Below are 13,856 nucleotides of genomic sequence, written 5' to 3'. Positions count from 1 at the left end.
ATGCAGACAGGTGTAACGGACGTTTTAGCAGCCACTGTACCACACATGTCATAAGGTAAATATAGGTATGTTAGTATATTTACAAACTGTTCACTCTGTTGGTTTTTCTTGCAGCATTTATTCAGAAAACTCTGTAAATTGTGGCAATTACATATGCCGACGTTCAACTTATTATTGAAGAAATAGAATCAAAATTGGTTTATTAAGTATTTGAATTTTGATCATGTGATCAGAGAAACAGTTTCTTGAACAGCTAAGCTACAAGTGAAGTACAAGGACATCAACATAAACAGGTGACTGGAGACTCAGGCATTGGTTTTTTTTGTTTTTAAATATGCACAGCAATGTTTACTCAGTACTGGGGGGGGGGGGGGGGGTGGATTTAAAGTGTTCTTTTGGCTTCCAGAGAGGTGCTACGCCTGTTAAGATGGAAATGAAATAGAATAGTTGATGGTAAGGGTTATCACACAAACAGCAAGGATAATGTTGCATGCCTGTATTTTTTCAGTTTGAGTTTTAAAAAAATAAAAATTATATATACTAGTTTTCTGATTAGCTATAATTCACGTGAGAATATTATAAGATGCTACCTTTTTTTTAAATTTTTTTTTTATAAGATTAGCTCATTGAGTCTGACAGGAACACATAATGAGGAATGCTTATAATTTCTTGGCCAGCTAAAAAAAAAATTAAAAACCCTTGAAATGAAGTTTACGCAGGTTAGATGTGAGGATATCTAATTGGGATAATGCATTTACCAGTAATTACAACGAGAGATTTACTTAGAAAAACTGAAGTCATTCATAAACAATAATATGATTTACAATCACAGAGAGGGGAAAACATGGCCTTGGTCTGGAACAAGCAGCTGGAATGGTCTACTTGTCAAACCTGCCTGAATGTGCTTTTTTATTTTGTATACCTAGTGTGAACGACGTTTAGGTATTTGCAGAACTAATTATTGTATTGCTGTGTTTGTTTGTGAGTTATGTTATGGGTGTGTCCTAAATTGGTCGGAATTTGTTGTGTAACAGTATGTTCTCATTTGTAATTTGTTTCTCCATGACCCCAGAGGAAACAGACTTCATATTAAAACCTTGAGACCCTGAAAATACTTGCATACTAATTTTTTTTTTTATTGGGGATAGGCAAGCTCTTGAATTCTTCAAGCCTTGAGAAACTTTCCAGTCTGATATACATGTACCAGAAAAAAGTGTGATCTTAACAATAACATGAATACTTAATTCAATATGTACAGGAGCTACTTCGGCAGACCCATATGGCTAGTATCACAATGCAGGGAAGGTGAGTTCATTGATTTATGTTTTTTTCCACCTTTTCTGTGTTTGATGTCGGACCGTGATTACCCAATGAGAACTTTAAAACATGTTGCTGACTTGCGAAAACCCAACCATGACATCTGATGTAGTTGTGTAGCCCATCTAGAGGATAGAACATCTAATTTCGTGATAGCATAGCATGTTGTGTACCTGACTAAATCTCTGCACATCACAGTGAAGTCTTACTTTATGATCATATGATTCAATACCCCCCCCCCCCCCCCCGACTAAACAACGAAGAGCAGGCACTACACACTCACATAACTACCAACTCCACAATGTCATTTTCAGAATCAAGCAATCAGGAGAATGAAAGGATTCACCAGTGCTCCGCACTCGGTTGGATAGCCATCACCATGCACAGCAAAATCCATTATTGAGGGTTTCTTGGTCGTTTCTGAAGCTAGGGCTTGGAAGCTTCACATACAAATATTCCTAAGAAAAATCCTTGTCCTTGAGTAAGATTCCCAGTGAATGGGGCCGAAAACAACAAAAATGAATACTATTTTTTTTTTAAATCAAAACATTGTTAAATTTGTTATCTTACTCATTGTGAAAGTCTGACCAAATCTGCGACATTGAGGCAAACAAGTTCGGGTGGGCCTTTAACTAAATACTCTGAAACCAGCAGCTGCTTTAAGTAATTGTATGTGTGTTGTCATTATGTACTGCTTGCACTAAATGCATTTTCTTTATCTCCTCAGAATCGAGCCACCCAGAGAAAGACCATTGACATGCAGGGCGCATAGTAAAACATATAGAATTATGGCGTGCAAGTCGGTCGACAGGTGCCAGCCATTATCATCATAACAAGCAATGCAGATCATAGTTCCTTATGTTTTATGTTGTGCACAAGTCCCTAGATCTGCTTTAATTTTAATGTAGAATTTCATTATCAGATAATTTGAAACATTTTGTTTAATTAAATTGTAAATACGTCCAAGTCAATTTGCAGCATTTTTTCTTTATTGTTCTTCTATATACCCTTAAAACTAACACATAGTAAAAAAACAAGAAATGTTTGTTCAAGGGAGATCATCTAAAGCTTTTTTTTTTAAATCTGTAAAATTGCATAGTGACATCCTCCAAAAATAAAATGTCTTAAGAATAAAGGTATCTACACGGGTTGTCTACCTATTTCTTGATAGCTTTGCTTTTAAGTATAACTTTTTTTCTCAGAATATTTTTTTGGATAAGTTTTATTCAAGGGAGGCAATAAAAAATATTTACAAAAATGTGTCCAATTGTGTGCTTACAAATATTAACATTTCTTGTAGCCCCAAGAAGTGTGTTTTGTCTTGTAACTATTGTGATTTGAGAGCTTTAGCACTGGATGCTTTGCATCCTAGTGTGAATAGCATTGTAAAGCTTGCCTCTTGCTAATTTAGAGCAGTAGAATAGAAAGCAGCCTACTCCACAATCTTCTTTCATATTCTGTGCATACTCCTTGACAAGAGAACCACGAGATTTGTTTTTATTCCGATGTTGCCTTTTCTATTCAATTAAATACTTAAATCCTACGTGCAACACAAACCTTTTTGACTCACATGCGAAGCAAAAGTGAGTCTATGTACTCACCCGAGTCGTCCGTCCGTCCGTCCGTCCGTCCGTCCGTCCGTCCGTCCGTCCATCCGTCCGGCCGTCCGGCCGGCCGGCCGTCCGGAAAACTTTAACGTTGGATATTTCTTGGACACTATTCAGTCTATCAGTACCAAATTTGGCAAGATGGTGTATGATGACAAGGCCCCAAAAAACATACATAGTATCTTGACCTTGCTTCAAGGTCAAGGTCGCAGGGGCCATAAATGTTGTCTAAAAAACAGCTATTTTTCACATTTTTTCCCATTTTCTCTGAAGTTTTTGAGATTCAATACCTCACCTATATATGATATATAGGGCAAAGTAAGCCCCATCTTTTGATACCAGTTTGGTTTACCTTGCTTCAAGGTCAAGGTCACAGGAGCTCTTCAAAGTTGGATTGTATACATATTTTGAAGTGACCTTGACCCTGAACTATGGAAGATAACTGTTTCAAACTTAAAAATTATGTGGGGCACATGTTATGCTTTCATCATGAGACACATTTGGTCACATATGATCAAGGTCAAGGTCACTTTGACCCTTATGAAATGTGACCAAAATAAGGTAGTGAACCACTAAAAGTGACCATATCTCATGGTAGAAAGAGCCAATAAGCACCATTGTACTTCCTATGTCTTGAATTAACAGCTTTGTGTTGCATGACCTTGGATGACCTTGACCTTGGGTCAAGGTCACATGTATTTTGGTAGGAAAAATGTGTAAAGCAGTTCTTAGTGTATGATGTCATTGCTATGTAAAGATCAAGGTCAAGCATGTGAGTCGTATGGGCTTTGCCCTTCTTGTTTGTGTTGGTTTGTTTGTTTATTTTTATATTTTGTAAGTATAGACCGTACTAGAGACCAGTCTTTCACCGCCGTATGATTGATCTGGAAATCTCCGCTAAGCAGTTCAATAACATAATTAGTGCATGGCTAAAGCATTTTTGCTACTCCACTCAAAATATGTCTAACTACGCACTCGTACTCTCTCCCCAACATAACACTTGTTCATGCAAAATTGTTTGCGGATTAGTAACATTTGCGTGAAATATTGAATTGCGAATTTTTTTTTAATTTTTGTTGTTGAAAATTACGTAATCTTCAAAATCGATGAGTGTTTACTGAAGCGATAAACTATTTATACAAGTTAATAAGAATGGTTTGTAAGATCAAATACAAACCAGCAATACAACTGCTGTCGATAGATTACCCCCCTTGACTTCTCTTCTCTGTCTGTTGGGTCAAACTACGCCAGACATTTCTCTTCTAGTGGCTCCATAGCATGAGATACAGGCTCCGAGGCAGAAACTGCTTCGTTCTGAACTTGAATACATCGGTTCCTCTCAGTTACATAGTCTTTTAATTCCTTTTGTCGTTTCAATGCAACAGGTAATCAGGCCTTTGAGTGTTGCATACTGTATCAAGTTCTGGTGTATTAGCGATCGAAAAGTTTACGAGGTAGTTGCAGAATCGATGTTTGTACGTACCTTTCTGGTCAGTTATCAGGAGATAAAAATTAAAAACAAATGACATGTATGCAACATAAGAGGCTAAAAGGCTAAGAAACTTGATGCCTCATCTGTCTCGGTTGCTAGTCTTCATCGTTCATACTCATAGCATATAGCAATACCATTTGTTGTGTAGAATCAATATGTTATTTTTTTCTGAAATAAAATATTCACGAAGAGGGTTCGATTCTGATCGAGTGAATATATGTGTCAAAAGTTGAATAAAACAATGCGTTTGTCTTTGACTGGTGAGTGGTGAAGTAGAGCTGAAGCTTTTTGTGTTGGATGTAAGCTTAGTTGGTTTTATCACACACACACACACACACACACACACACACACACACACACACACACACACACACACACACACACACACAACCCTGATGTTTGTCAAAAATGTTGCATGTTCCTGCTTCACAAATGCCTGCACAAAAGCACACGGATGTACACGTACCTACCTACATACCCGTGCAAACAATCTACCACTGCAACACCACAGCCCCACACATTTATCCAAAAGTTGTCTGAATATCAATACTGGCAATCTTGGTATTGAACGGGGAACTCTACTTTCATGGCGTATGTGGTCTAGGTCTCATTTTATACATGCTAAACCACCCTTACAAAATAAAAAGCCACACATCGTGTAAGCTAATCGACTAAGCAAAAACCAGACACGCGAACAAACAAAAAACGAATACTTTGATTTTCAACAAACTTAATAACAGATTTAGGTAAATAATTATGCCATGCAAGGAACATTTCTATTGAATTCGGTCGATGCTTAGATCTAGAAAAACACCAGCTCACTTTACGGGGATTTGAATAGTGCTGTTTCATGAGTTCCAGATCTAGACTGACAAGGTAGTGGAACATTTATTTTTAGCTTGCAAAATTGAACTTGCCTTGCAGTCACCTTAAGTCGAACTGCTTTCTCTGCCACCGGGTGCAGCAGTTTGGCGGGGGGAGGGCCATAGAGTCGGCAAACTGGGAGTGGAACTTGACGAAATGTCACCTGGGGCCTAGTACGATAGCTTCTCTTCGGATTGACGTACAAACAGCGTCAGGGCCGCTTCAAACTTACATACGGATTACGATTCCTATCCCCAGTTTCTCATGTTGGTAACCACTGGCTATTTGTCAGATGTGTCATTCTCCCACATTTGAACGATGCTGTAGTGCGAGCCGGTCAAAATGCCCTTTAGTTGTCAAACCACGTTCTCTTTTTCCGCACAAACTGTTTTGCGTTCCGGACCGGAACACACTGAGGAGATGATCATTGACTATTTCTGATTGGACAATGATGCCAACGCCCACATGACCCTAGCTACAATGTCAAGGTCGGAAAGTCGTGAATACAAAAGTAAGGCGATTGAGATTTTTTTTTTTTTTTTTTTTACACAAGCCAGAGAACACCAGTGCTTGTGAGAGCAAAACGTTTTCCCCGAAGGGAAGGGAACCTTCCTTATCTTTCGCACCAGAGAGCTGTTCAAAAGGGGAATTGTGCAAGTTGGCTATTAAACCATTGTAATTCGGAAAATGTCTTTAATGGCTGAATAACAATGAGTTCCTTTATACGTTGGATTGGGTAAGCCATATAATTATATATATATATATATATATATATATATATATATATATATATATATATATATATATAATATATATATATATATATATATATATATATATATATATATAAATATATCTAGCATCAATAAACCTAAAAATACACTAAGGTCTTTTTCAAAAACAATAGTCTGTTTTAAAAACTTTCAGCAATTTTCAACCTTATAAATCTATACTATAGATACATCAAAAGAAATTTGGTGCAATTAAACAGGTAACCTAATGGCAAATCATTGTGTAAAACTTTCTTTACAACTTTCTTTCACAAAGTGTACGTATTATTTTTTTTTAGCAATATTGTTTTCGTGGTGCAGTACCTGTGTTTAAAAATAATAAAATACACAGCGGACATAATTTCGCTTTATTTGAATGACTTTCCACTTTACAAAGATTGGTTTAGAATTAGAGCGCAGATTTAAACCAATTTGAAAAAAACAGTTGCTTATACCTTCTACCATGCTTGGTACTTTGAACAAACTTTATGATTGTTTTTGAGGCTTTCATTGTTGCAGCCCAATGCTGCTCAGTGCAAATTAACTTTTTTGAAGGCGAAGTGTCTGCACCCAGACACATCCTTACTCTGAGGTCTCAAAGCAAACCCGCAAATTGAGGCACACCTCCCAACGCCATGCAAGATATTGCAGATTTATTGCACGATTACGTGGCTGGAGCGGATAGGGCAAGTAGCCTAATAAGTTTACAATTTAAAACGAATGCTTCTTTCATTGACAAAAGCAGTAATCATGTGTCAAAACACTGGATCGGCTTTGGAATGCGCTTGTAAATAAAAGTAGACATATGCTTTTGTTTTGTTTTGTGTTTTTTTACAAAAGATGCATGGCATAATGGTATTGCTAATTTATTTCGGCTGTATATTATCGTTGTCCGCTTAATGTATATATATTATCTGTCTGATCTCTTACCTGATTTTGTTAAACCTATTTTTCTTTTATTTTTGTTTGTATGTATGGAAGTGTATATTGCCAATTTTTTGTTGTTGTTATTGTATAGTATTGTTGTATTTGTCCGCTCAATTTGTATACATTTATTAACTGTCTGATTTGTTACCTTTTTTTGTTAAAATTATATCTTTGTTTCAAAGCCCTCTGGGCCCAAAACAATAAAATACTTGACGACTTGTTTGGGCTACATGTCGTCCTTGTCCGATTGAAACCTCGTAACTCGATTTTTTGCGAAATCTACTTTTTTACATCAAAATAATCTACGATTTTTTCTCTATTTTTGGTTATTGTGGTGAAAGCCTAAGATCGCTGGAAGTCCGTTAAAAATGGGTACAAAAATACCTTGTATATCATTTTGCCAAAACCGCGAACTAAAATTGCACGTAACTTGAGTTACGATTTTTTTTCGTTCGCGTGTTTTTCAGTCTTGGCCGATGAAAACCTCGTATGTCGACTTACGAGTTTTCTAACATCTAAACACGGCGGTAAATGAACTGTTTTCGTTAGATATGAGGTTACAGTAAGATGTCCGTACGCTCAGAGTTTAGGTAAAATTAAATATTAGAGTCATTAATGAAGCTAGAAGTGCCCACATTACGTATTGTGTAGTAAAATGACACTCTACGACATCAGTTATTGTTCAAATGATTTTTTTGTTAGTATTTTCCTTTGCTAAGTATAAAAGCATAACTACAAAGAGAGATTAAGCAGTTAAAGTATTCTGAAATATCTCTTAACTATGTAACAGTTCAGTCCTGAATTTATGATCGTATTTGTTAGCTGAAGATGTACGGGTATGCAACTGTCACGTACTGAAGTTGTGTTCTAGTGTCTGAATGCAGACCGTCATTTCTGGCAGTGGGTCCTTCTCACCTGAAAGCCAATTCTCTTGGCTTGAAGATGTTAGGTCGGCGTGCTGTGTGTGCCTGACCAAAAGTTATATATCATGGGATTTCGAAACGGAACTTATCATAGGAGACATCACTGTTCGTATGGACTCTGATTGCGTTTCGTGGGTGTACTGTGTCCATTATCACGGTCAGTTTCATGTGGACTGCATTGACCCAACAACTGTAAAGCATGACAACAACTTTATCTGGTCGACTTGTTTGCATTAGGAGTCATGTTTTCTCTGTCTGGTGCAAGCTCCGCATGAGCGAGCAGGAGTCAATTGATGGTGCAGATTTCGCTTGGAAACAAAATCACTATCTTCCAGGAGTAATGGAAGTAGTGAAGCAAACCAAACATTGTGATTCACCAACCCCAAATCTATGAATGCAACGTTTGCTGTGAATCCAAGTACGGAAACATCCCATAGCATGCGTACCAGATGCACATTCAACGCAAAGACGAAGCTTGCAAATAACAGAACATTGACAAGAGGGTTGCTAAAGAGAATGGTGATGTCCAAGTTTTCACCATGTATCTGCAGGTCGACTTGTTGGCCCTATGTATATAAGCAAATGACAAATACTTCAAGGCCAAGATGTGCTGCCACTACTGTCTTCACATTGTACAACTTGAGTGATACAGAGGTTACTTGCTACTTTTAGGATGAGTCAAAAAAGATAAGTCAAAAGCAACAGTTGGCGAAACAACCAAGGCAATCATTATCTACAATGACGGCTGTGGGTACCAGAACCGCAGTTTAATAGTCTTGGGAAACGCCCATCTTTACTTTGCAGTCAGTCAAGGAAAAGTCGTTTTCCAAAAGTTTCCTGAGAAAGGTCATACCTGGATGAAAGTAGACTCTGTACACCCAGCTATCAAAAACAAACTAAGGAGAAGGCAGATAGTCTGGCCTGCCGAATACGTGGAAGTCATCACCTCTGCAAGAAAAAGGCAACCTTACAAAGTTGTCCAGGTAGCCCACACATTCTTCAAGGACTTTCTTGATCTCAGACACTTCTGGGGATCCATAATTGGTGGATATTCGCAGTCCGAAGTACCTGCCTGACGGTACTTGTCGCTACAAGCTCATCTATTCTGAGGAGTGGTGGCCTTTTTCACAAAGAAGAAGGAGAGCACATGGTGAGCCCGATATCATCCCCCAGCTCTACTGAGTACGGCTGACCATCAAAGACATAAAGTGGCAGCATCTTCAGCATGTCAAGGAGGTTTTTCCAGTAGATTCATACCAATACACATGGTCTACCCTATGGTCGTTAAGCTCTGCATTCTCATGAGTGGTCATCCTGCATAACTACTAGCTGTTCAAGGACATTTAGATGACAATTGCACTCAAACTAAGATATCTCATTGTTTTCAAGGAATACTCTGTTTTCTGTGCATACGAAACGGCTCCTGTATGGATGTTTACGCTTTCCTGCAAGCAAAGAATGTTATGTACTGATAAGCTTCAGTTTACACTTGGTTTTGTTTGTGTGTTAATTGACAAGGTTGCAAGGAGACTGCAAGGACATTTTACACAAGAATGATTATACATCGGTTTGTACAATCAAAAAACAAATGAAAATTGTGACAAAAGAACGATTGTGTGTTTACTGCGTATTAAATATTGTTTTTGTCTTTTTTGTTCTTTGGCTATGTTATAAAACCTTGTAAGTCTTCAAGTTTGGTCGGGTTTTAAAAACAAAAAACTCGTATCTTGCAATTGTGTTGAATATCGTTCGTTTTAATTGTGATCAACACTATTTAATTACACACAGTAATTTGTTTGTGTTCGTAGATCATGTGCAGAAAAAATTGGCTTATTTTGATGACAAGTTATTTTTTGTGTTTTTCTCGAAACGCTCAAAATCGATTTACGAGGTTTCAATCGGACAAGGACGATGTGTTGCAAAGTATTTGAAACGGGGTATTACTGTACAGTGGTACCCCCCGCGGGTTAGGGGGAGTCCCATATTGGTTGGGACTAGAAAGAATTTACCCGATGCTACCCAGCATGTCGTAAGAGGCGACTAACGGTTCTGTTTCTTCTCTTCTTTTGTCTTATTTCTGCCTTACCAGTCCTTTCACCTATATTTCCTTCCAAGAAAACTCTCCCTACTATTCCCTGCAGTTTTCCAATTCTTTTCTTGTTGTCTTATTTCTACCTGACTGGATCCATCACCTTTATTTCACTTACCAAAAGTCTTCTTTTCCACATCCTTATTTCTCTGCACCCCGCATGTCGTATGAGGCGACTAACGGATTCTGTTTCTCCTTTTACCCTTGTTGAGTGGTTCTTGTATAGAATATAGTCAATGTTTGTAAAGATTTTAGTCAAGCAGTATGTAAGAAATGTTTAGTCCTTTGCACTGGAAACTTGCATTCTCCCAGTAAGGTCATATATTGTACTACGTTGCAAGCCCCTGGAGCAATTTTTTGATTAGTGCTTTTGTGAACAAGAAACACTTGACAAGTGGCTCTATCCCATCCCCCCCCCCCCCTTTCCCCTATCCCATCTCCCCCCTTTCCCTCGTCGCGATATAACCTTCGTGGTTGAAAACGACGTTAAACACTACTAAAGAAAGAAAGAAAGAAAGATGTACAGTGGCGCCAGTGTTAAAAGGCGAATGCCATTTGGACCAGCCATGAGTGTAGGAACATTGCACGCGGGGTATCTTGACCGGCACATTTTAGAAGCAATAATAATGAAAGTAACAACAAAAGGGTTTTTTTCAAGCGAGGTGTCCGCCTGTATTAATGCCAGTATTGTATTATGAATGGAATTCGATGTTTTAATGTTCTTTCTTTCTTTATTTGGTGTTTAACGTCGTTTTCAACCACGAAGGTTATATCGCGACGAATGTTTTAATGTGTATTGGGTTTAAAAGTCCTAATGTAGTATTATAAAACAGTATGCCTGTTGTCAGTTGTTTAATTTGTTGCCCCACAGTCTGTGTTACATCTTTGTTCTGTTTTAGATCTGTATGCTAACGTTTTATGTGAGTTCTGTTTTATTGTCAGACTTTTTATGTGTAACTATGTGTCTATTACTTATCTTACGGTTTTTTCATCTTTTTAAAAATTATTTGTCTAGATTATCTTATATAACTGTAAGTGGTCGTTATCTATGAATTGTTTTTAATTTTGAATTTTGTATATGTAAGAAATGTCCCGCAGTGGGGCACTGCGGTTATGAAATTAAAGGCCCCTCCTGTTTTTGGAACCGCAGGAGCTTTCTAGTTTGCTGTTAGGTAGATTTTTGGTTCCTCTTTCCTGTCATGCTCTCTTTTTCTTCATGAATTCTTTTCTTTTTTCTGCCTTCTTGCTCATTCACCTGTATTTTTTCCAAAAATCTCTTCTCTTGCCGCTTGTCTCGCGATTCATGTATAGTTTAATCTGTTAGTGTTCTGATGTAAGTCCAGCAGTAGATAGGTTAAGCCTATTTTAACATACTGGAAACTGGTAATCTTCCAGTAGGTATTAATTTAGTTTTACTAAAGCCTGCTGGGACACAAGTAATGGGTTAGTGCATTTGTAAACAGGAATCGCTTGACAAGTGGCCCCCTTCATCCCCCCCCTTCCTCGTCCTGATGTGGCTCTGCGTAGTCGGCTGGACGTTAAGCAACAAATAAACAAACAAACAAACAAACAAATATGTAAATGTTAAATTTTAATGTCTAATGTAAAGCGCCATGAGACTGCCATTTGGCGGTGAACAGCGCTATAAAAGAATGTTTTATTATTATTATTATTAATCTGCTTGGAAGAGTATACCTCTTCATTTATCTACAGCGCTCGATCTGTTCTCCTACATGGGTGAGCGCCGGATCTTTTGAACAGATCGATCTCATTATTATGTGTGCGCGAAGCTTCAGTGCGTGTGTGGGCATACAATCGCGTTTGTGCGTGCGTCACTTTGTATGTGTGTCCGTTTTGCTTGCGTGTGAATCTGCTTATTGTTGCCATTAGGTTTTGCCCATTGATGTGCAAATATCTATATCATGGCCTTCGTTTTACCTGCAAGATTCAAAGAGCTTTGTACCACCCCCTGTCACCTGTGTCAAGCACAGGTTTGCAATGGAATACATCGAGGTCGCCCTTATGGCCCTTATGGAAAATAATGCTCAGTGCGTCATTGTGTGACCGCAGTTTTGTAGAAGCACATTTTTGTGCATGCTCAAAAAATCCCAACGCACACAGCGAATGACAACGAATGCGTAGCGTTGGTCTAGTGCGCTCGACGAACGAGTAACGCATATTGACGCACACCCAGCGAACGACAACGCACTGGCCAAAATCGCGATTTTTCGCGATATTTTCAGTGCGCTGGCCGTGCGTCGTCTTGGTGTGACTCCGCCATTAAAGACACAGTACTTCCCGTGTAAACGATTCGACTCACCATCTTAGATCCGCTCAGACGTTTACAGGGGATAAGGTCATCCCTCAACTTGGACTCAACCAAACTTCGACATTCTCACTGCTTTATGTGCAGAGAGAGAGATACATTAAGGAAATAATTAATTTATTCATTTACGAAGATCAAACTTTGCATACAGAACGCACTTAGTCTATTGATTCAGGTTAGGTGTCCAAGTGGACAGATCTGAGATGGTGAGTCAAATCTTGTATACCTGGAGGGCTCAGTCTTCGACAGTATTTAGTAGAAAAGGCGGACTAAATCTCTCCCCAATAAAAAGCTTTACAAAAACGTCCAGGTGCACGGAGTCCCTAGGGCTTGAAAAAATACAAGTTTCATTGACTTTCATGCAAGGAAGAAATAACACCACCACCAAAAACAACAAGAACAAGAACTTGAACAACAACAACAACAACAACAACCACGTAATACACAAGAAGGTATGACTAAATGTCATGACCCCCTTTATTAATAGGCACAAGGCCAACGAGTTACACTTCTATGTGACGCCTTTCTGTCTAAAGGGCTACAACACTTTATAACAATGAACTTCTCGATTGAATACGAATACGAATACGAATACGAATACTTTATTATCTCATACAGAGAAATTTCAGTGTGGTGCACATTAAAAGACAAAACAAATAATAAGACAACAGATAAAAATACCATACGAAGCATACTACACTCGCGCACGCATATGTACACTAACAGGAATAGTAACATGATTCCAAATAGGTTAATTGCCGTCAGCTTTAGCTAAAAGTTTACCGCTAAAAACTATCATTATCACAGGACTAGATATGTCATTGAACAATATTTATCACAGGACTAGTCATTCGAGGGTTATCACACTCAGCATAAGGGTGCACATCAAAGAGTATAAAAAATATTCATCACAGAAATCAGTGCATATGTTCACCGGCACACATACTAGTTTTAATTAACTTAGGTATTTAAAAAGCCAATTGACTTTGGAATAAAACTGTTCTTAGTTCTGAGCGTGCGTTGATACTGTGTCATCGATTAAGCTTAATCATCGCAACATCTGCAACACACCTGATGAATGGACAGTCATATCGGCCAATTATCTGTAAGTGCTTCATTGATCATGTCCGAGATGCAATCCAACCAGATAAATAACAAAAACACAGAACTGTGACAGTAACCATGGAGGAAAAATCCAAAATGTCCATGACGGGTGCATATAGACAAGCGACTTTTGTATTTTCACTGCCAGTAAAAGGCAACAACATTTTCTCAACAACAACAAAACTAAATAGGCGAAAAAGCAAACATACACACAGACACTGAAGCAGTGAAGGTCACGTTGATAGTAGATTCTAACAAATCGCGTAAGGCGAAAATACAACATTTAGTCAAGTAGCTGTCGAACTCACAGAATGAAACTGAACGCAATGCCAATATCACATTTTTCCGCAACCCACTGTGCCATCGCGGTTTCAAGAGCAAGATAGAGTTATTCCGCCTTCCACAGGAAGATAACTTCCGGTTACTAGCCATTTCTC

General features: G+C 38.3%; 1 long non-coding RNA gene across 1 annotated transcript; it reads left to right on the top strand.

The window, feature by feature from the left end:
• Positions 1-2,289, top strand: LOC138962924 (uncharacterized). The gene is made up of 3 exons (XR_011454652.1): positions 1-55; positions 1,259-1,305; positions 2,045-2,289. It is a non-coding gene; the product is annotated as an uncharacterized lncRNA (long non-coding RNA).
• Positions 2,290-13,856: the final 11,567 nt, after the last annotated feature.

The sequence above is a fragment of the Littorina saxatilis genome, linkage group LG3 (assembly GCF_037325665.1).
Source record: "Littorina saxatilis isolate snail1 linkage group LG3, US_GU_Lsax_2.0, whole genome shotgun sequence".
Classification (NCBI taxonomy): domain Eukaryota; kingdom Metazoa; phylum Mollusca; class Gastropoda; order Littorinimorpha; family Littorinidae; genus Littorina; species Littorina saxatilis.
This window is presented reverse-complemented; position numbering and strand designations above follow the sequence as displayed.